The sequence below is a fragment of the Camelus bactrianus genome, chromosome 7 (genome assembly GCF_048773025.1).
Source record: "Camelus bactrianus isolate YW-2024 breed Bactrian camel chromosome 7, ASM4877302v1, whole genome shotgun sequence".
NCBI lineage: Eukaryota > Metazoa > Chordata > Mammalia > Artiodactyla > Camelidae > Camelus > Camelus bactrianus.
Genome location: NC_133545.1, coordinates 55,769,146 through 55,792,722, shown reverse-complemented (window position 1 = coordinate 55,792,722; position 23,577 = coordinate 55,769,146). Strand labels below are relative to the sequence as shown.

At 32.8% G+C, this 23,577-nt stretch overlaps 1 protein-coding gene and 1 long non-coding RNA gene across 3 annotated transcripts in view; one reads left to right on the top strand and one right to left on the bottom strand.

The window, feature by feature from the left end:
* LOC123613557 (uncharacterized) overlaps positions 1–23,577 on the bottom strand; it is a 108,282-nt gene that overhangs the window by 33,606 nt on the left and 51,099 nt on the right. For both annotated transcript variants that reach the window (XR_012508191.1, XR_006720925.2), the window contains exon 4: positions 21,000–21,056. This is a non-coding gene — a long non-coding RNA (uncharacterized LOC123613557). The remainder of the gene's footprint in view (positions 1–20,999; positions 21,057–23,577) is intronic.
* The window catches only part of PHF14 (PHD finger protein 14), a 139,306-nt gene that overhangs the window by 105,639 nt on the left and 10,090 nt on the right, over positions 1–23,577 (top strand). The window lies entirely within an intron of this gene.

Sequence of the window (23,577 nt, the reverse complement as noted above, 5' to 3'; positions counted from 1 at the left end):
AATTGAATGTCTGAGTTTTATGTATTATGAAGATTTATGAAAAATATAAAATTTAAATGAATTATCCTTTAAAGTTCTTCTAAATTTGAAGCATATAACCGACCCATAAAAAAAAAGACTTTTTAATATTTTAACTATTCATTTGACCTCTGGGATTTTATCTGGCACTAGGTTACATTTTAAGTTTCTAAATTTAGCACGGTTGAGTGATAAGTCATTTTCAGGTAAAACTTAACACTGCTTAACAGTCTTATTTCAGTATTCTTCTAGGATTTGTGTGACAGTAGAGGTTATAACAATATGCTTTACCAAGCTTTACTAAGTTTTGATTTGCTTTTTACTGATACAGTTATGTAAAAGTCTGGAGAATATTTGTTTGTACAATATTCTGAATTAGAATCCTGTAGACTTATTAAAAGCCTCAGAATTAAAACTGTGGTGTGGTTATCGTTGGTGATGGCTATGGTTAAATATTTAAACTTTAGGTTTTCTCTGTGCTAGCATGCAGGATAAAGCCCACAGACTTCCAAGTGATCTTCTACCTTATCCTAGACTAAGTTCAGGATGTTGCTGGTTACCCTAGCATTTTCCCTGTCATGCAAAATTGTTTGTATAAATGTCTTTTAAGTCTTTAGTTTCTAACAGAGTGCTTTACTTTGAGACTAGTAACAGTGGTTTGTGAATTCAATAAAAAAGTAATAGCCAATAACAATTCTAATAATTATAGATGGTACTGTGCTTTAAAAAAAAAAGGTAGAGTGTGTTATTTGTTTAAATGGAGCATTTAAGTACTGAACTCTATTTGTCGTTATTGCCTGCTCAAAAAAGTTGTTTACTTGATTGTCCTAGACATGTTTCTGAAACCTATGCATAAGTAATATTTTTACCGAGTAACAATTTTCAGGAAAAGAAAGATTGTTTATGGTTATTCTTTAAAATAGAATTGGAATCTGTATTGATCTTAGTTCTGTAACCTAAGGTAATTTTTACGGGGACTGTGTAATACACATTAAGGTATACTTCAATTAGTCATGATCAGGTTTTCCTTAAGAATCTTTTCAAAAAAAGAATTTCTTTCCTCCAGGCAAAATTTGTCAGTGTTTATGACATGCATTTTTATATATTTCAGCATCATATTTACAGAGAGAAAATAATTGGAACCTCTAAAATTACACAAATGTTTTCTATGTTAATATTTTCAAGAGTTGAAAACTGAGTCACCTTTTAAGTTATACTTCCTACAAACTGGGAAAACAAGTCATTTTCTAATTCAGATGGCATGTGGTCATAGCATGCTGTGGAACACCGTATGTGATGAGAAACTAAAGCATAACTGAGATAATTCATCAAAGTACAATAGGATGCCATACACAGGAATGCCTTTCAGAGCTCACCAACTTCATGCTGTCCTTTGGTTTAAAATTTTTTTACGTTTTTATTTTTATTTTGGAGAAAAAAATCACCTACTATAAATCTGTTATTAACTAGGATGCTGAAGGACAGTTCATTACAGCTTTTAAAAAGTTAATAAGAATATTTTTACATTATTAACCCAGCATTTGAAATGTTAAAATTGGATTATATAACATACCAATGTGAAAATTCAGAAGGAATGTAGAATATGTTAATTATGTAAACTTATTATCCCAGTATTTATGTATAATGCAATTGTGAGACATTGTTCATTGCAAAGAGATAGTCCTAGATGAATTAAGCTAGCTCGTTCTCAGAGTTATGAAAGTATCACCTGAATAATAGGAAAGGCTTAAATCCTAGCTTCAAAAAACAGAGATTTCGTGTATTCTGATGTAGATACAGTTAGATTGTTACTTTCTTCTAATTTAAACATTTAGTTTAACTTTTCCATCATTTTGTAGAATTACTTACCTGTTAAAAAATTGCCTTTGTAACCTACGTATTGTGATTTAAGTACTCTTTTGCCTACAACTCAGGCTTCTTCAAATCTAAGATAAGAAAATTCAAAGTATGAACCATGATAGTGGAATTCAGTTCTGAAATCAAATGTATTTAAACATTCTAATCTTAACTTTCTGATAGAATACTTACCAAGATTGATAAGAAACTACAGATTAGGGGTTGGGGAACATAGTGAAGATGTGTTATGCCATGTTACATACATTTTAACACACTCATTTTTTGACATCTCTGAATTTGGAATTTGGATGTGTATCCATAAGTAGTTTATATCTTTAAGTGATAATTTTTTTTTATAAAAACTTGCCATTAAATTTATGGAGTTTCTTATAAAATGAGCCATTGTTGAGCAAGAAAATAGAGTAATTTAAAACACACAGAAAGTCAAAGTATACAATATAATGTAGAGGAAAAAGCTTTATGAGCTCTGGAAAGAAGCAAACTGGGTTTAGATATTAACTATTTACAATGCTTGTGACCTTCAGCAAGTTGCTTCACTTCAATGAGCTTCAGGTTGCTGCTCAGTTGTGAAAGTTTTAATGGCAATGTTTAGAATAGTAGAGGTGCTCTGTAAATGACATCTCCTCTCATACTTAAAAATAAGCAAGCATTTTAGCCACACAGAGAAAAGTTCAAAATCCATGATAATTTTCTGATTTTCAAATGAAAGAAATGTTTTTAAAAAGTAATCTCTGAAGAGCAGTTTTCTGTGTTTAATTTTTTTTATCTTCACACATACCAAGTAAAAATCTTTCTTGTCTCTTTCAGAGTTTCACAGTAAATAGATTAAGGCCATGTCTGACTTTTTCATTCACAAAAGTGTCTGTTTTAATTTCTTGCTAGAGTAAAGACACAGTGAAAGCTATAATTAATCTATTTTTAAACTAAGGCTCTTGTAAGCCCTTAAAACTTTTAAGATTATATACTATTTTATAAGGTATTTTTTTCTATTTGTTGTTTAATATTAGCAAATAGTATTTTTATATTGATGGCAATGACTATTTCACATTAAATACAGAATTATGGTACTCTGTGAATCGCACAGATCAAATACTAATGTATTTATTTTATAAGTAGAAAGCATGATATTTAGGAAGTAAAGATTTACTATTATATTTAAACCACTGGCTCTACCAAGTATTGAATACTAGGAAAAGACATAAGTGATCCTTTCAGGGGAACTTGTTTTTAACTGAAGACATGTTTTGTTCATAGGTGAAGAAAGATCAAAGAAATTTCCCATAGACAGGAGAGGTATTATTTCCATGTCAAGGTCAGGAAAACTACAAACTTGAAACTCAAATGAAAATAAAAAATAAATAAAATTTAAAAATAACAAACCACCGAAGACAGCTGTAAGATAACTTATGAATTCACTTTGTCAAGGTGTATGCAGTTTTTGACAATGAAAGTCATCAAGCCTAATGAATGGCTTTTAGAGAACGGGCATGTATCAGCAACACATTCTTTTATTGTATAAATATTTGAATACTTTTAAGGATGGAAATGGGGGAAGTTCTGGGCTAGCACTTTTACATTCCTTGTAGAGCCTTGGAAATTTAGTTAACTAACTTTTAGGACATACTATGTAAGTACATTTAGAATTTCATGAAATGATCACATGCCTTCAATATGTCTCACAAACATTTGTGCCAAGAGAAAGCCTCATTCTTAAGTAAATAAGGATATTTGTACTCATTCTCAGATGCTACTAATGCCTTTCTTTTAAGAAGGTAGAATCTCAATACGTGCTTTGTATGTATGAGCCAAAGGGCAGTGATTTGTACATGTAACTTATGGCCCTATCTTTACACCCCATACCCGCCCCCCTCTCTGCCAACTACTCCCCTGATTCCTAGTGAAAGAAACCATAAGTAATATACTTCCTTAATCAAAGCATATAAATTTCTCTATTTTTAACCTCATGTTACTTTAAAAATTTAATCTCTCTTTCTGAGAGTATCAGATATGCTGTTCTTAATATTTTTTTTCCATTGGTAAAATGTTAATTTAAGTAAAACAAATTTTAAGACACTATTCTCCCACTGTGCCATAGCGCCAGCATAGTCCAGTCCTGCTCCATATTAAATTATTTGCTTCAGTTCTCATTTTGACAGGGCCCTATGGATTACCTTTAACTTTAATAGGTTAGGTGAACACCACTTTATTCCTTCTTGTGCTTTATTTTTCAAAAAAAAAATTTTAATCTTCTGATTTACATCATAATTTGTGAGATTTTCATCACTTGTCAATCCATATACCACAAATTCTGGTGATTTCTCCTACAAACCACCTGTACTAGCATCTTCTGAAGTACTGTTAAACATACAACTTGGGGGGCCCATGAAGACCTGCAAAATCAGTTATCTCTGGAACGGTGCTTGGGAATCAGCATTATTATAAGCACCACAAGTGATAATTATGCTTCTTTAAAGTTTAAGAACCACTGCTATTGACCCTAATCTCTCTTAACTTCCTTACATGAAGTTTTTGTCTCTAACCAAAGTACCTACAGGGTATATCACTCATTCTCAGACTTTTCCCTAATAGGACTTTCTTTCAACCCCACAGGCAGGTTCAAGGTAGATTGCTGACACCTGATTCAGGTTCAGTATAGTAGTATTTCTGGATTGCTAATATACCATATTCCCTTTCTTCTTCCCGAGTTGTTAAGTTGTCCAGCAGTATCGCAAGGATCTTCTCTGATCTGTAGATTCAGTTTGTCCCCATCAATCTTCCTCAATACTCAGCTTCATCTTTTTTTTTTTTTCTTCTTTGTGGCAGTTGATGCAGTTGGTAACTTCCTCCTTTTTACAGACTCCTTCCTTGCCTTCAGTGAGTCTGTTCCCCCCTGGCTTTCCCCCTTCTTAGCAGACCTTTTTTTGGGGTTTGAGGGGGTCTTTTGATAGGCTTCTTTGGCCTGTTTTCAATCTTCCTGTTCTCGCTCTGCAGGTGACAGCATCTATACACAGAGCTCAGTACCATACCAATTTTGCTACAGGAAAACCTGGCATTTAGCAATTAATGATCCATCTACTTTCTCTGAGTTAATATTCATCAGGAGATTTTCTGTCTTTTAAAATATTATCCTTTAGTCAAATAATTAAGACAAATTTACCAATAAGTTTTAGCTGGCCATTTTCACTATCTAATAGCCTCCTTTTACTATAAAGCTTAAATAGTTTATGCTTAACTAGGAGAATGCATATACATTTGATCGCCAAGTAAAATATTATTTTGGAGATATGATTAAATATGCTACAATTGAAGTGTTAGACTCTTATTTGACTTGTTAACTTAAAAGCTGGAGAGTAATAATTCAAATTGGCAAATTTCTAGTATAATAAAACTAGCATCCTTTATATAAAAATCTTGCTTTAAAAAATATGTGTTTCTTACTCTTTTTTTTTCCCCCATACTTTTTAATTTTCTCTGACTCTGTGTTTCTGGAGAAAGTTGAAGTCAGAAAAAGAAATTGCAAAAAAAAAAAAAATTGCATATACTCTGTGTTTTTTAATTTGTTATAAATGTAAAGCATGGTTATTGTAGTCTATTTGAAAAATCCAAAAAGCATAAAGAAAAATATTTAAATATTACCTGTAATAATAGCACCAAAGCTGTTACATTCTGCTCATGTTTCAGTAATATATCGTACTCTTCTAAAATTGCAGTTATATTATACATTATGTTATATATATTTTTCATGTAACTGCATATATGACAGTTTTCCATATTGTTAAATACTCTTCTAACTAGATTTTTAAGTACTGTACAATATTCCTTTGCTCAGATAACTCTCAGTATAATTGCTGGGTCAAAAAATGGGGCATTTTAAAGATAAGAAAGTACTATAATAGCAATAATAATAGCAATGAACATTTATTGAGTACCTCTATGTGCCTAACATTATCTAAGCACTTAAAATGTATAATCATGTTTAATCCTCAACAGAGTCTTTAAGGTAGGTAATGTTTTTCATCTCTTAAGTGTGGGTTAAAAAAAAAAAATGTAGTTCAAAGAAGTAAGGATCACACAGTTAATAAGTGGTATAAGAGTGATTCAAACCCAGATCTGCCTGATTCTACAGCCTGCATTTTAGAAACTTGTCATCATATATTGAAATAGGTATTTTCTTTTCCTTGTTGCAAGAGATTCTCAAATTAGATTTTGTTCTGAAGCCATTTTAAATTTTCATAATGTAGAAACTCAAGATAATTTTTTCTGTTATAAACAAACACCACTAGTAGTAGGAAAAGGAAAAGTACTTTGTTCAGTGGGATCTATTTTGATCTTTTTAATGAATTGGAGCAGAAAGCCTGGAGGTAATTTTTAAAACAAATCGACTAATAAAGATGCTCCTACTGGAAGGTGTTGCAGATAGGCTATGACTCCTCAAGGCCCTTTCTTGATGAAATTCAGTGAAAGGAGTGTCTGTGTTAAGGGAGCTGCCACTTGACAACATAGATGATTTATGCAGACCCAGCAGAAACTAATCTGTTGTACTTGGAGGGAGGTAAGGGAAAGGGATCTAAAAGTGAATTTTTTTTTTTTAATTAGGCACTAAGCACTGTATTTTAGCTGACTCTTACATTACTGCCTAATATTTCTCATGAGTTGTGGAGTTTGAAAACCTGTACTGTAAAAAGAAACTAAAACCAACCACATTCAGTGCACAACCATATTCATTGCAAAGATAGTTTGAGGATATTCTGATTTGTGCAGTATCACCCACTCTGTGTACAAACTAGAAGATTTTGTATTTTTTTCAATATTAGCATTCTTTTGCAGTAAAAAATTCTCATATTCAAAAATAATACCTTGTTTGTCTGTGGATCAAATGCTAATTATAATGCAATCTAGACTCATTTGGATTAATTCGTTTGTTAACTGTTTGTTAACCAAAGAATATGAAATTATTACCTCACCTATAAAAAGTTAAAAAATGTTTCCTTCTTACTTGATGATAAAGATCCATATATGCAACTTTTTAGTCCACTGTATTTCCACCTGTGACCCTAGCTCAGCCATCTAGGTTCTTTTGTGACTTCTAACTTCTACAAGTTATTTTATCTAGCTTTAATATATTGTTCTCTTTTTTCCTCTATTCTAATTCATATTCCTAATTTAAACTCTGGTCACCTAAGATGCAATCTATTTTAATGTTTTCTCTGAAGGTTTCTTAAAGGTTTATGTTACAGTGTTGTATTGAAGTTAAGTTGGTTTTTTGTTAAATGTACCTTCAATAATGGCTACAAATGATTATCTGCTTCGCTGGTTTGAAAACTCTTTAAAGTATGCTTATAGAGGTTAAAATTTTTAAGAATCACTTTGAAAAGTTCAAGCCGCATCAAAGCATTTTTATCAGTTCACTTTTAAGGGACTGGACTATTTTCTCAGCTTCTAAAGACAAACAGTATTCTGTAAATTGTTTCCAAAGAGAGTTTTAAATTTAGATTAGCAGATAATTGTGAATCAGTTTCCAAAGCATAGATACACAGATAACCTAAAGTAAGTCATTGAACATAAGCTATTTCAGCATTATCTTCGTATTTTAATGCAGCAGTTTCAACATACACACCACCAATAAAAAAATCTTTACTTAATAACTCCATTCAAACTTCATTCCAGTATCCAGTCATTAGTTTAATTATCATTAATTTTTCCCCACTTCAGGTCATCTTAGGATTGTGAATGAAGTGATGTTTTTAGAAAATATTCTCTTTCTTTTAAAAAAAAAAGCACAGTGGTATATAATTTACACATTTTTCTACCCTTTCCCTGTGATATTTAGTGACTGTGGAAGCTTTAACCTGTTTCAGCCTAAATACTGTATTAACTACATCTTATCCTCATTTCTTTTTGAGTGCTCCTTCTTGAGTTCTACTACTACTCATGAGTCTAACTTTTGCAGTGAGATAAACTTTCTTCATGATTTAGTTGTTCTCAAGTCCCCAAATTTTCTTTTTTCCTACACTTTCACCCCTCCTCGTTTTCCCTGACAATGAAAGCAGCATTTGGAAACACGATATGCTATATATTTATCAAGTGTATTTATGTTTCTTCATCAGTAAAATGCTTCCCTAAGATAAGAACCTCCCTAAAGAGTCAAATACTTAGTTGGCCTTTTGTTTTCTGTTTTTTTGTTTTTCATTCACCATACCAATTTAGCAGTGGAGGGGAGTCCTTCAGTCTTAAACTGATACCTTTAAATAAAAACTCTTCAAATTAATTTTAAATAAAGCATATAAAATGAGACAACAGAAATGATCTTATCTGCTCTCTATATTAAGTGCTTTAAAGACTATCCAGATTTCTATTTAAAAGATTAATTTTCCATTTTTATTCTGATCTAAATAAATGTTGTTCCTGAATTCAAGACAAGATGCAAACAGAAAGCAACTTAATTCTTTAATCCCAATGCCTTTAAACTAGCTTTGTTGCATTTTCTTTTTTTGAGCGACTCTACAGCATATCTCATGGTTTTTCCAGTCTCCTGAGGTATTAATAGTCTTTTTAATATCAAAAATCTAGTCAATGTAATGTCAAGGCTTTAGTTCCTCAACCAATTCAGAGCTTTTCCTCTCCCCATCTCAGACTTGCTTCAAACTGGGAAATCTAGTTTGGAAGGGGGCCGTATAGGACTTTGACTCTTGTCCCTCCTTCCTTTCATGGGTTTTTAGTGATTTCTCATTGCTAGGGCTTTCCTACCTGCTGTTCCCTTGTAGTGACAGATGGGTTCTCTTGTGGGTTACTTATAATTCATTTTTCAGAACTCAAGGCCCTTTTGTCTCCTCTCTGATTGGCATCACACCACTCCACTAGGCTGTTCTCTTTGGCTAGATCCCTTTCTAGAAAGACAGCCAGAGTCTTGCTTTCTTTCACAGGTCGTCATTTGTCCTCAGGTAAGCACATGCAAACCCTTGCCCTGCAAGCTCAGATGAGCAGCCATTCCCCAGGCAGCCCTGTATCTTTGCTGCTCTGCTGTTACAACCAGACAGACGCAGCACCAGCCAGTCTCTCTGACCCTCAGACTCCTGAGTACTTTTCAGGAAAAAAAAAAAAAAATTCTCTTACATAAGGACTTCCTTTTAATGTACCTCTTTTAAAGAAATCCTTACTCTCCAGTCTCATTTTTTCTTTCTTCAGGTTTCTCCTTTGATGAATTACCAAACTAATCTTGGTGTGAGACTTTGAAGAAAGTTTTTTCTGAAAGTATTATCAGTATATATCTTTTAAAAATGAAATTTTAGACTGTTTATGAGAGACTGATAGATAAAATGCCACCTACCCCAAGAGTCCTTTAATGTAAGAATGTCAAATGCCCTATCATCATGACTCAAACTTCCTCAAGAACTCCAGTGCATCTTCCTCTTTCTGATTTTATTCTCCTCCTCCCTTTTAAACTGTGATTTGGCATGTTAATATACATTTATAAAAACATTAGGACCCTCTATTATATTCCTTAGCTTTCTCTGCATCCACTGTATTGTTTCATCTCAATTGTTTCTGGTTTGGGTTTTTTGTTTGTTTGTTTTTGGTTTTGGGGGGGGGGGTTTCTGGCTAGAAATAAGTGGATAATTTATGGACTTAGGTTCACTACAAATCCGTGCCTAAGTTAAACCAAACCTCATTGCTGTCTTCTGTGAGCTTCTTATCAGATTTCTTGTAGCAGTTGTTTCAGAGATTTGCCACATATCTCAAGTCTCAGTTTTATTTCCATCACCCTCATTTTTTTCTAGATGATTCACTCTGTCTCTTACTTCAGAGGAAAAAGGGGCCATATCCTTATCTTATCTCCTCTCAACCTTAGAAATAGTCTGTTACTTTTCCTGCTTCAGCCTTTGTTGCTTTCAGAGTACCTCAATTTCTTATTTCCTTTCTCAGAAGGAAAAAAAAGTCACTTACTTTTTGTTCTTTATTGCAAGTCTTTCTCTTCAGAATCTTAAGTTTCTACTTCTAATTAAGCCATCCTCAGACTTTTTCCAAATCAGTCTTTTTGAAATGTCATTTTTCATATGTCCTTCCAGGTTAGAAAACTCAAAGAATGAGCTCTCCATTGTCCATACCATAGGACAAACATCAGTTTTATCCCTGACTTTCAAGGTCATCTATAATCTAGCCTCATGCCAATATTCCAGATAGCTCTCTGTCTCCCTCTCCCTGCTTCCTTCTCCATCCCTCTCTTTTTTTACAAATATCAGTGAGATACTATTCTTGTTTGTTTCATTAAATATTCAGCTTAAATCCTGGTTTTCCTGACAATCCTTAGGACTAAGATAAACTTCTTTTGCATTTTTCTGGACTGTTCATTTGACATTCGTAGATGTTTCTCTGTATGGTTATTCATTTATTTACGGACGGCTCGTTTTATCAGCTAAATTGCAAACCATTATGGCCAAGAATATTTTTTCATAATTCCTTGAAGACAAGGAACCCTGAATGTTACACATAATTTTTTTGAAGATAGATTTAAATGCTCCTGGTTTCTTTACTGCTAGTCTGTTTCCTATTTGTTGTTACTGAAATTATTTTTTAAACTTATTTTGCTGAATGGCAGCAGAAGTGGTACAGATTCTAGTTTTTGCCATTGATGCCCAAGGCTATTTGTTGAACAACAAGTGGATGTCTGAAACATAAATTTCTGCCAGCAATGACCCAAATATGCAGAAAAGACCAAGAGTAAGAAACAAGAAAATACCTGTTCAGCAAGTTTAAATAATACCCTTTCTTAGAATAGATTCTATTTCTGTGTAGTTCACTCAGCATTTCTGTTAACATTTAAAAGTACCTATTGATTATAGTAAATTTCCTTGGAATAGAGATACAGTTTTAAATTACAGATAAACTGGTTCCCCCAAAATGAAGAACAAATGAGTTTGTCTAAGAGTTTAAACTGAAAGAAAATGTCTATTTCGTATTTTTGTATACATTTCGTAAGAAACATAACATTTGACAAGAATCAGTAACTTTTATTTATACAGATATTTTCTTTGTCTTGATGGACCTACCAATATATCTTCATTATGAACTTCATTTTGTTGAATAAAAATCTGTATGGTATTCAAAAGGTATGCCTCATACTCTGCTTAGGTACTTGAGATATACTGAGATAATCAGATACGAATCTGGCCCTTAAAAAAAAAGTATATTCTAGTAGGATAGATAAGACATGTCTGGATATAATTATAATACAAGATTTAAAGTGTTAATATAAGATTTAAAGTATTATGTGCCATTGGAAGTTGCAGATAAGCTACTGGGAACTGAAAGACTAGAAACATTGCTTTCAGCTCCAAGAGTCAAAAAGAGATTGTGGATAAAATGTCATTTGAATGGAGTTGGGAAAATTAAGTTGGATTTGACAGGAATGTAAGTTAGAACAGGCTAACACACACTATGTTATGCTACACACACACAAAAAAAAAATCCCCAATTTTTAGTGAACTAGCACAAGTTGATTTCTCATATAAGTAACATGTCAATACAGATTGGAAGAGCAGCTGTGTTCATCATAGTCACATGGGAACCCAAGCTGATGGCAGGCTTACTTCAACATATGTGGCCCAAGGCACTGTAGCAGGAAATATGACAAATTGCAGAATGGCTTTTAAAATCATATCTGGACATGGACACATTTCACTCCAGCTTACATTCCACAAACTACACAGTTAAAACCTAACTTGAAGAAGTCAGGGAGGTATAATGCTATCATGTGCTACTGTACTTCAAAGGCCTTTCTAATATTTGAAGAGCATAAATGGAGAAAAGTGTGTGTGTACAATTTGTATGGAGGAAAACTGCATAATAATTTGAAAAGTAATATTTGTACTAATAATAGTTGCTATTTTTTTCTTTTTGATTTTTTTAATAGACTATTTTTAGAGTAGTTTTAGGTTTACAGAAAAATTGAGTAGAAAGTAGACAGTTTCCCTTATGCCTCCTCATTCTCACCCCCACTCTTACAATATATAAAACTTTAAAACTATATAGTTTCCTCTGTTATTAACATCTTGCATTAGTGTGGTAAATTTGTTATAATTAATGAGCCAATATTTATACATTATTGCTAACTAAAGTCCATAGTTTACCCTAGTATTCATTTTTGTGTGTTGTATGTTCTATGGGTTTTGAAAAATGAATGATGACATATAACCATTACAGTATCATATAGGATAGTTTCACTGCCCTAAAAATCCCCTGTATTCCACCTATCTCTCCCTCTCTCTCTCTGCCTCTGAATTCCTGGCAGTCACAGATCCTTTTGCTGTCTCCAGTTTTACCTTTTCCAGAATGTCATACAGTTGGAGTTATATAGTATATAGCCTCTTCACATTGGCTTCTTTCACTTAGTAATATACATTTATGTTTTCTCCATGTTTTTTCATGGCCTGATAGTTCATTTCTTTCTTCTTTTTAATTTACTTATTTATTTTTACATTTTAGGTTCACAGCAAAATTTAGTAGACAGTACAGAGTTTCCATATAACTTCTGTCCCCACAGATGCACAACCTCCCCAACTTGGGACATCCTTCACCTAACTGGTACATTTGCTACCATCAATGAACCTACACTGACACATCACTATCACCCCCAGTCTGTAGTTTACATTATGGTTCACTCTGGTGGTGGTCTTTCTGTGGGTTTTGACATACATACAGTGAATTGCATCCATCATTACAATATCATGCAGAATAGTTTCATTGCCCTAAAAAGCCAATGTATTCCACTTGTTTACCCCCACTTCCCTTCCCCAGACCTCTGACAACCACAGATCTTTCACTGTTTCCATAATTTTGCCTTTTTCAGAATGTCATATAGTTGGAATCATACAGTATGTTTGGATGTACAGTTGATTTATCCATTCATCTATTGAAGGTGAGAGAGAAAGTGTGTGTACAATTAGTTTGTTGTGTATACAACAATCTTTCCAAATTTCAGCAACTATGAATAAAGCTGCTATAAACATACATGTACAAATTTCTATGTGGACATGAATGAATTTTAACTCATTTGGGAAAAATCAAGGAACTTGATTACTGGATCATATGGTAAAAATATGTTTAGTTTTGTAAGAAGCTGCCAAACTGCTTCCCAAAATTAACTGTACCATTTTGCGTTCCCACTGGTAATAAATGAGTTTTTGTTGCTCCACATCCTTCCCAGCATTTAGTGTTGTTGGTGTTTTGACTTTTAGCAATTCTAATAGATGTGTAGTAATACCTCATTATTGTTTTAATTTGCCTTTCCCTTATGGCATATGATGTTGAACATCTTTTTTTTTTCTCCTTTATTTTTTATTTTTTTATTGAGGTATAGTTGATATACAATATTACATGTGTCAAGTGTACAACATAGTGATTCACAATTTTTAAAGACCATGCTCCATGTACAGTTATTATAAAATATTGGCTATATTCCCTGTGCTGTACAATATATCCTTGTCAGCTGCCTTTATTTTTTTTTACATTTTTTATTGATTTATAATTATTTTACAATGTTGTGTCAAATTCCAGTGTTCAGCACAATTTTTCAGTCATTCATGGACATATACACACTCATTGTCACATTTTTTTCTCTGTGAGTTATCATAACATTTTGTGTATATTTCCTTGTGCTATACAGTGTAATCTTGTTTATCTATTCTACAATTTTTAAATCCCAGTCTATCCCTTCCCACCCTCCACCCTTGAACATCTTTTTATATGCTTGTTTTCCACCTATATATCTTCTTCGGTGAGCTCTCTCTTCAGATCTTTTGCCTATTTCTTAATTTGGTTGTTTGCTTCTTATTGTTGAATTTTAAGAGTTCTTTTACATTTTGGATGCCTGTCTTTTGTCAGATCGGATAATAATCTGATTTCTGTATCTTTCAGTTTGTTTTTATTTTGTTTGTTCATTTGTTGTTTTTTTTTAAGATTCCACATGTGAGTGAAATCATACAGCATTTGTCTTTCTCCATCTGATTTATTTCACTTAGCATAATACTTTCAGCGTCCATCAATGTTGTCACAAATGGCAGGATTTTGTTCTTTTTTATGGTTAAGTAGTACTCCATTGTGTATACCACATCTTCTTTATCCATTCAACCACTGTTAGACACTTAAGTTGTTTGCATATCAGAAGTTTTAATTTTAATGAAGTTTAACTTAATCATTTTCTCTTACGGATAGTGATTTTGGTGTTGTATCTAAAAAGTCATGGTCAAACCCATAGTCATCTAGATCTTGTTTCTTCTAGGAGTTTTATAGTTTTGCGTTTCACATTTAGGTTTCTAAATAATTTTGAGTTAATTTTTGTGAAAAGTTTAAGATCTGTGTATAGATTCTTTTTTTCACATGGGTGTCTAAGTGTTCCAATGCCATTGTTAATATTTAAAAGTCAGTTACTTTCTTACAACCAGCCATGAAAATTGAAATTGGAAATTTAAAACACAATACCAATTTCACGAGCACCAAAAACAAAAAAAATCAAATGCTTATGTATAAATCTAACAAAATATGTACAAGATCCATATGAGGAAAACTACAGAATTATAGTAAAAGAAATCAAAATCAAATGGAGAGATATTCCATGTACATAGATAGGAAGATTCAATACCATCAAGATGACAGTTCTTTCCAACATCAACTATAAATTCACTGCCATCCCAATCAAAATCCCAGCAAGTTATTTTGTTGATGTTGACAAACTGATCTAAAGTTTACATGGAAAAACATAAGTCCCTGAATAGCTAACACAATGTTGAAGAAGAACAAATTTGGAGGTCTGAAACTATCTGGCTTCAAGACTTTCTATAAAGCTACAGTAATCAAGACAGTGTGGTATTGGCAAAATATATTAGACATAGATCAGTGGAACAGAATAGACAGGCCAGAAATAGACCCACGTATATATAAATCAACTGATTGTTGGCAAAGCAGTAAAGGCAATTCAATGGAGAAAATGTATTCTTTTCAGCTAATATGTTTTTAATGCAAACCAAATGGTTATAAGGGTAGACTGAGACCATATCATGAAGGGTTGTACATATTATATCTTGAATTTGAAGCCACTGAAGGTCTATTTGGTGCCCTTTGGAGGACATTAGGGATCAGAAGAAGAGGAGAAACCGTTTAGACCAGTGATTCACAAACTTTTTTATTGAGAGATTTATTTTATATAGTTTGTTATATATAACTAAAAGATTTCATGAAATAAAGGCTTGCTGGTAATTGTTCTTTTTAGATTAAAAAATGCTGACCAGTCTTCACTAAATTGATTTCACTATCACTTACAGGGTTAAATAATTTAAATAATCTAGTCAAGATGCTTTATTTCACAGTTAAGGGGAAGTGAGACTCAAAGTAACCTCCAGTTAATCTCAGGGTTCCACAGTTAGTTAATGGTAGAGCTATGACCTGGTTAGTGCTAGTTAGTGTTCTTTCTACTGTCATTTATTAATCTGTCATTCAGCACTTCAGAAAGCATTTTATATTATCATTAAATCTACTCAGTGACTAAAAACAAGTTCAGTGCTAAAATATAGACGTCTAAAATCATTTTGCAAAATCACAAGTAAATTCAAACTGCAGAAGGGTACACAGTGATTGATTAGGTCGAGTAACACGGTCTTGTAAGCAAACTTCGTCAAAAGACTGAAAGCTTTCTTGTGTTATATGTGTGTTATGTGAGTACTTGCACATAAACATGCTCATTTGTTCATTGTCACTGGAACTCTTCCTTCACTTGACATACCCTTCTAAGCCATACTCGGTGCCCCTGTACTCTTAGTCAAATAATCTCTTTTCTCCTTTAAGAATAGGTGTTGAATCACATTGTCTAGGTAACTGTGTAAACTTGAGCAAGTGACTTAATGTCTCTGTGCCTCATTTCCTCACTTTAAAATGGAGAGAGTAACAAATAATACCTACTTTTTAGGGCTTTTTTTTCTTTGTTCTTTTTTCTGTGGTTTAGAGTCTGGTAACAGTGACAGTGCACCTGACTAGTATGAAATTCACTTTTCTATTTAGTTGCACAGGAAAAAGAAATGAAATGGTTTTCACTAAAGGTGAAATTTATGATTATGTCTAGTACTTCTGAAACACTGAAAATAACACATCCATTGTGTTTTTTTTTCTTTATTTGAGGACCACTTAAAATTATTTTAATAGAATATTGACTTTAACCATATTTCTTTAATACTCTGTAAAATTTAAGTTTAATCAAGTGTTAATTTTTTGTATATTTTTCACAGTATAGAAATGCCTTTTCTTCCTTTGAAACTCCAACTTTTTTAAGGAGCAAGAATTTCTTGCATTGGCAATGTTAAATGTAACTTTAGCTTTCAATTCATTGCTGCAGTTACGTTTCCAGAGCCTGCTGTAAGAGATAAACCCATTGCAAATGAAGACAGCATTCATTTCCTTTCTCCTCAGGCCACACAGAATTGATTGAGGTAATAAAATGACAGCACTTTGTAATATACTGAAGGCTCTTTAATTCGAAAACCAGTTCCAACCTGATTCAGAGCTTGTTTAAAGCTAATTTATAGCTTGCATAATTTTCAGCTGGCTGACCAAGGTAAAGGATGATATATGAAAACTGATAAAGAATTAACTTATGATACATTCAGACCTGTCTTGTTACAGTCAACTGGTATTAAAAAACAGGTTGGGGAGGAACGGCAGAAGAAATAATCAGTAAGCATTTGCTTCACATAAGTAACACTGTTGACTACAGTTTAAATTTCCTGTCATCTTATTTCAAACCTAGTTTCTTGTCCTTTCTTTGTAAAAATCTGTTCTATTTTCATTTCTCATCACATATTAAGATCAGTGTGAGGCTGAGTACAGTGAACAGCTGTTGTGACTTCCACAGTTGCCAGATCTATTGTATGCCATGGGTGCAGTGCTGCTGCTAAATAGCTGTCTGTAGGCATTTTAATTACAGATCATCTTTGTCAAGGTGCAGGCTGAATGGAGTTAGAGCTCTTCATATTTATTTGGGGTGAAAAACCAGGATTAGGCTTTTTGCCTTTGTGGGCTGTTTTTAATCTCTTTATTCTAGCATATTTATTCATTTTTGACCCACATATAAAACAACTACCATAGTAAAGTATTCTGTACTTTACTGAAGCCAGATTTTCAGAAATTTCATGTCAGCATTCACAAGTAAAAAAATGGATTACATTTTCTTTTTTAATGTTTGAATCTTTTGTGTGGTTATTACTTTTTTCCTTGAGGGGAAAAAAAGCAGTGAGGATGGGTATATCTTTTGCTATATTCTATTATTATAGGATCCTAGGAAGTTTTGAAAACTTTCAGAAGTGCATTTACCATTTTTAACAATGTGTATCACACTTAGTACACTGCAAATGTTTTGGATGTCTAAGCTAAAAAATCAATAAATATATATGAATATAAGGTTACATATATAAAACTGAGAAATTCTGTTGTTTCTTCAGTGAAATTTGTCTAGATATCTGATTAGGTATTAAGATGAAAAGATTGTGGTTTAATTATGTTCATGGTAAATGGTCATAATTTTAATTACTTTTTTGAAAGTTATATGCACATATGCTTATTGTAGAATAATATACAAAGATGAAAATAAACCAAGGAAATAACTACTGCTAACATTTTGTTGTATTTTTCTATGTGTATTTTTTAAAATCTTCCCATATGACATATGCTGTGCATTCTCATTTGGGGGCAATATCACTCCAAGAGGGCAAATACTGGTTCTTGCAGGGATGAAAAACCAAAATTGATTGGTTTGTGACCCTCCACAGCTTAACCTTTTCTGATAAAATCTTATTTTTACTATTGTTATCTCAAGTTTTTTATATTCTTTTTCATTTTAGTCTATTATAAGATATTGAATATAGTTCCCTGTGCTGTACAGTGGGATCTTGTTGTTTATCTATTTTATATATAGTAGTTAGTACCTGCAGTCCTGAACTCCCAGTTTATCCCTCCTTCCCCCTGCCCCATAACCATGTTTGTTTTCTAAGTCTGAGTCTGTTTCTGTTTTGTGTCATTTTTTGATTCCATGTGTAACTGATATCATATGGTATTTTTCTTTCTCTTTCTGAGTTATTTCACTTATGATGACATTCTCCAGGTCCATCCGTATTGCTGCAAATGGCATTATTCTATTCTTTTTATGGCTGAGTAGTATTCCATTATACACACACACACCCCCACAGCTTCTTTATGCAGTCATCTGTTGATGGATATTTAGGTTGCTTCCATGTGTTAGCTATTGTAAATAGTGTTGCTATGAACATTGGGGTGCATGTATCTTTGTGAATTAGAGTTTCCTCCAGATACATGCTCAAGAGAGGGACTGCTGGATCATGTGATAAGTCTATTTTTAGTTTTTTAAAGGAATCTCCATACTGTTTTTCATAATGGCTGCACCAGACTACATTCCCACCAGAGTAAGAGGGTCACCTTTTCTCCACACTCTCTCCAGCATTTATCGTTTGTGGGCATTTTAATGTTCGCCATTATGATCAGTATAAGGTGACACCTCTCTGTAGTTCTGATTTGTATTTCTTTGATAATTAGCAATATTGAGCATTTAAAAAATTTTTTTTTAATTCTTATTTTTTACTGAAGTGTAGTTGATTTACAATGTTAGTTTCTGCAAGGCAATCAGTTATACATAAATATATTTTTTTTTCAGATTCTCTTCCATATATTGAGTATTTTTTCATGTCCCTATTGGCCATTTGTATGTGTTCATTGGAGAAATGTTTGTTTAGGTCTTCTGCCTATATTTGGATTAGGTTGTTATTTTGTTCTTGTTATTGAATTATATGAGCTGTTTGTATATTCTGGAAATTAGGCCCTTGTCAGCTGCATCATTTGCAAATATTTTCTCCCATTCTGTAGGTTGTCTTTTTATTTTGTTTATAATTCCCTTTCTATGCAGAAGCTTGTAAGTTTAATTAGGTCCCATTTGCTTATTTTTGCTTTTATTTCTATTGCCTGGATAAACTGCCCTAGGAGAACATTGCTAAGATTTATGTCAGAGAATGTTTTGCCTGTGTTTTCTTCTAAGAGGTTACTAATTAAGGTAACTAATTGTCACACTCTTATGAGCTTCGTCTTGGGAAGAAATTAAAGACAGAGAAATCATCAGCCTTTGGTTTGAAACCAAATTTAAAGGATTTTATGAAGTTGTATTATATTTAAATGAAGAATGTATCTATTTTAAACTAACCCTAAAGTATAGGTAATTTTAAATGTTAAAAGGCAAATGTCTGAGAAAGACAAGCATTTAGCTTTGTTTCCAAAAGAAATGGAAAATAAATTACAAAAAATGAAAAATATGACAACTCATGGTACCTTTTAAAGTACAAAAGGTATAGTAAATGTTTCTAGAATTGATTAAAGTAAAAATTTCCATAGGATATGACTTAACATACTATTGCTAATAATGTACTAATTCATCATTGTGATCAGCAAGTCCATATAATAATGGCATTGACTTCTAGATTCCTATCTGCATGTGGGGATGACCTGGCCTCTGAGGCCCCTATACACATGCATATACTTGATTCAACACATACTTTTGTACACCAGCCTTCTCATACTCCTCCACACACCCCTACTTACATCTCTACAGATGTTCCTGCACACAGCTCTACACACACCCCCTACATAGCCCTTTACAAGACCTCACCATACACACAGCCTATACATATATCTACACACTCAACACTAAAACAAAACTTACTTTCTTATTCTTATTGTGTGTGATGTAACCTTTTTTTTCCAATTAAATTTCACTTCTAAAACAACTCGCTAAACTCACTGAACCCACATTCTATCTAGACTAGAGCATGCATGTTGTTATAGTACCTCCTGACTGATATACAGGCCTATGTTTTTGCTAGGTGTCTAAGCATATGAATACAGATTCAGAAGCAAATATAAATAATCTAAGAGGAGGTAATATTTTGCTTACATTCTTAATTTTGTGTAGAGATTTTTCAAGTTCTTGTGATTGTTCATTGTTCAACAGCGATGAGCTATAGATTTATAAATTTTTTAACCATACAATGGACAAACTACAATTCTACATAAAGTATTTAAAGAAACTAGAAATTCAAACAAAGAGCTTTAAGTAATAGAATTTGAAAGAGGTTCATATAATAAGATTGATGTTTCTATACTTTATGATAAAATGAAGGGCTTTGTGCCAGTAAAATGGTTGCAAATTTTGCCATTATCTGAAATTGTTCCCATGTGGTTACTGACAAAGAAGAAAGTTTAATTCCTGAGAAACGTCTTTGATATACATTCAGTCTTGTATAAATGTCAAGAAGCCAATACTATTTTCTGTTATGTTTACTATCTGTGTGTTAACCTCTTTCTTTAATATGTCAGTTTTTATAAAATTGAAATTAAGTGACATATGTCTGAGGAGCATCAGGTTTGCAGTCAGACAGACCTGGATTTGAACATCTACTCCTCTACTTGGTAGCTTTGGCACCCTGTGTGAATTCCTTAACCCTTCTGGGTTTCTATTTCCTCATCAATAAAGTAAAGGTAATTATGTGAAGGCATATTCTGAATATCAGAGAACAGCATATGTAGAATGCCTAGCATAATGACTGGCCTGTTGAGTTCTCTGTAAACGGTAACACGCACCACCAGGATTAGTAGAAGTAGTAGTAGAAGTAGTAGTATATCTCATGTTATTTTTAATCTAGATTTGTGAGCAAAACCAAACTATTTTGTTACATGTATGTTTGATTTTTCATAGTCAAAGGGATAAAAGATGCCTAAAAACTTACAGAAGCTCTTTATATAATTGTTGAAAAAGATTGCTTGAGAAAAACAGGATCATGTATAAATTTGATTATAGACTTATAACCTATGGTTCCTAGGTTAATATGGAATCATATATGGAAATAATACTATTTCACACTTTTTTCAACAGAGGATTATATGAATACTGTATATTCTAAGCATCTCAATTTTTAATTCAGGCTTTTATTATAGAATTTTATATGATATTAAATTATTGCTAATGAGAGGTCAGTAGATACTGCAGATGTGGTCAGACTTACCTGAACAAGTTATGTCTCCCTTAAAAATTCAGTTTGTTAGAATTATCAAGCATTTACCTAAGGAGAGAATTGGTTTCTCAGTTATTTGACAGAAATACCAGTTTTACCTTGAGTGTTATTCCTAATGGTTTACTTCTCATTCATTTAAAATAGTGTACTCTTAGAATTTAAATCTAGAAGTGACTTTATAAAGTTATAGATCAACTGGTCAAATTCTTTTAGACTTCTTTTTTCTCAGGGTTATCTCTAGTTAAGAAATTTGGAGTTCCAGAAGATTTGTGAATGATTTGTGGAAGACCCATGATAAATAGTAGGGCCCAGATAAGGACTTTGACTTTGTCTCCGAGTCCATTGATCTTTCCCCTATGGAGTACTGATGTCCAGTGCTCATTTATGTACATGTGTAGTTAAATCTCTTACATGGCCTATATAATTCTCAAATATTATTTCCATGATTATCTAATTGGGCTTATTGTTTGGCATATATAGACAGAAATACTTTGTCATTTTGATATAAAATAAGTTACTTTAAAATCTTCCTTGCATTGTGTTATATAATAGTCTGAATTTCATCAAGAGCATAATGGGATATATGGTTCCCACAAGGAAATTTAATCTACACACAAATTTCATTCTTTGAAATTATCAGCTTCGTTTTGCATCAGTGTAGCATGTGAATCTCTGGTTATAGGTATTTCTGTGTTTCATTTTTTAAAACTAGTTTCAAATTGTTTCTAGCACCTATAAACTTTTATACTTATGTCACTTTATTAGTGATATCACTGTTCCTACTTGATACTTCCTTCTCCTTACCACATAGTCTCCCAAAACTTAAAACTACTTTTTCATGAAAGAAAAAAAAATACTAGCATATTTTCCTCAAATTATCAGACTATAAGAATTCTCTGCCTGCAGAATTTCAGGTGACTGCCTTTTGAATATCTAGAAATAAGAAGTGGCAAAGTAAAGGAACAATTTACTTAAACAAGTAGCTTCACTTTATTGTTTTTACATTAGGATTTCTTAAACTTTTTTTTGTGTGTCTGTGTGTGGTGGGGAGGAGGTTGGTTTGTTACTACAGATGCTTCTCAACTAAAGCAGTTTTATTGAGTTTTCTCCAAAGTATGCTACAGACCACATGTTAAATTTATTATGAATGCAAAATAATGATCTTCAAACACATATTTTCCCAAACACATAGAATTACAGGTTTTTAAAATTTTTCCAGTAACCTTACATATCCTCAAATTTAAAGCCAGTAGAAATGCTAGATGCCCTTTTCTGTTCCTATGGGGATACGCATAGCAATTATTCACTGCTCCATAATGGATCATTTTTATCTACATCTTGTGTCTGTTTTGTTTATATAGAATAAATATTTATGTTTTCTCATTTTTCTGAACTAAGCGATATAGATAAAATAGGTTTGAAGTATCCACTATAATTCATTGCTTGAAAAGGAAGGCCTGATATTGATACTGTCTGGAAGAGAAACTATCTAAATCATTTCAGCAGCAAGCTTATAACCAAGATAACAACGGCATTTTCCTTCTTGAAAATGTATCTTCCATATATTAAAGTAAGAAAATGTATCTTCCATATATTAAAGTAAAGTTGTTTATTAAAAATAGCATGACAAGTTTAACCTATCATCACAAACCTAGCTTAAAGAAGATTCTGTTATGTTTGATAGGGAAAAAGTAGCTGTAAGGTTTTTAGGCACATATCCTATACTGCTCTGTTCTATACTGTTCTTTCCTGCTCATACACATAGCCCTGTACTTTAGTACTGGTTACATTTTTTGTAGTTAAATATTTGTCTAGGACAGGAATGATCTATACATTCCTTGATCTGTATTACTTAAAAATTAGGAATTAGAAGGTTTTAGTTATGTTGGAAATACTTGAGATGCTTTGGGAATTCAGATTTACATTCTTGACTTTGACTTGATATATTTCCTTTTCCTAATGAAAACAACATTTTATTGAACTCCCTTTTTCCTCCAAAATTGGCACTGTTTATAAAAAAATAAGTGAAAGAGTGTAAAATATTATGTACGTCCCGATTACAACTTAGTTCTCTTAGTCTTTCCCAACTCACTTCTACCATTTTTGAATGCCCAGCAGGAGTCATTCCTAATTACTGTCTTTTGTTTATTTCCCTTATGTACCTGTCAGCCTATCCTGACTCAGAACCATATTGTTCTTCTTTCCATCCCCACTGCTATGACAGTCCTCCAGGCCACCGTCATTTCTCATTTATACTCATGCAGTTGTCTTCTGCCTTATTTCCCTGTTTTCATTCTTACCTATAACCTCTACCCTTCTTTCTCTAGTGCAGCCAATAATAATAAGCTTAAAGCTCAAAATCAAATCGTATTACTAATAGTAAACCCTCCAGTGGCCTCTCACTACAAACGGAGTAACCAGTACAGCCTACACAGGCAACATTTCATCTCATGCCAGATACGCTGGTGTTCATCCCGCCAAGCTCATCTGTACTGTGGGGCCCTTGCCTTTGTTCCTGCTGCCTGGACAGTTTCTTCCTACAGATGATCATTCATCTCAGCCTGAACGT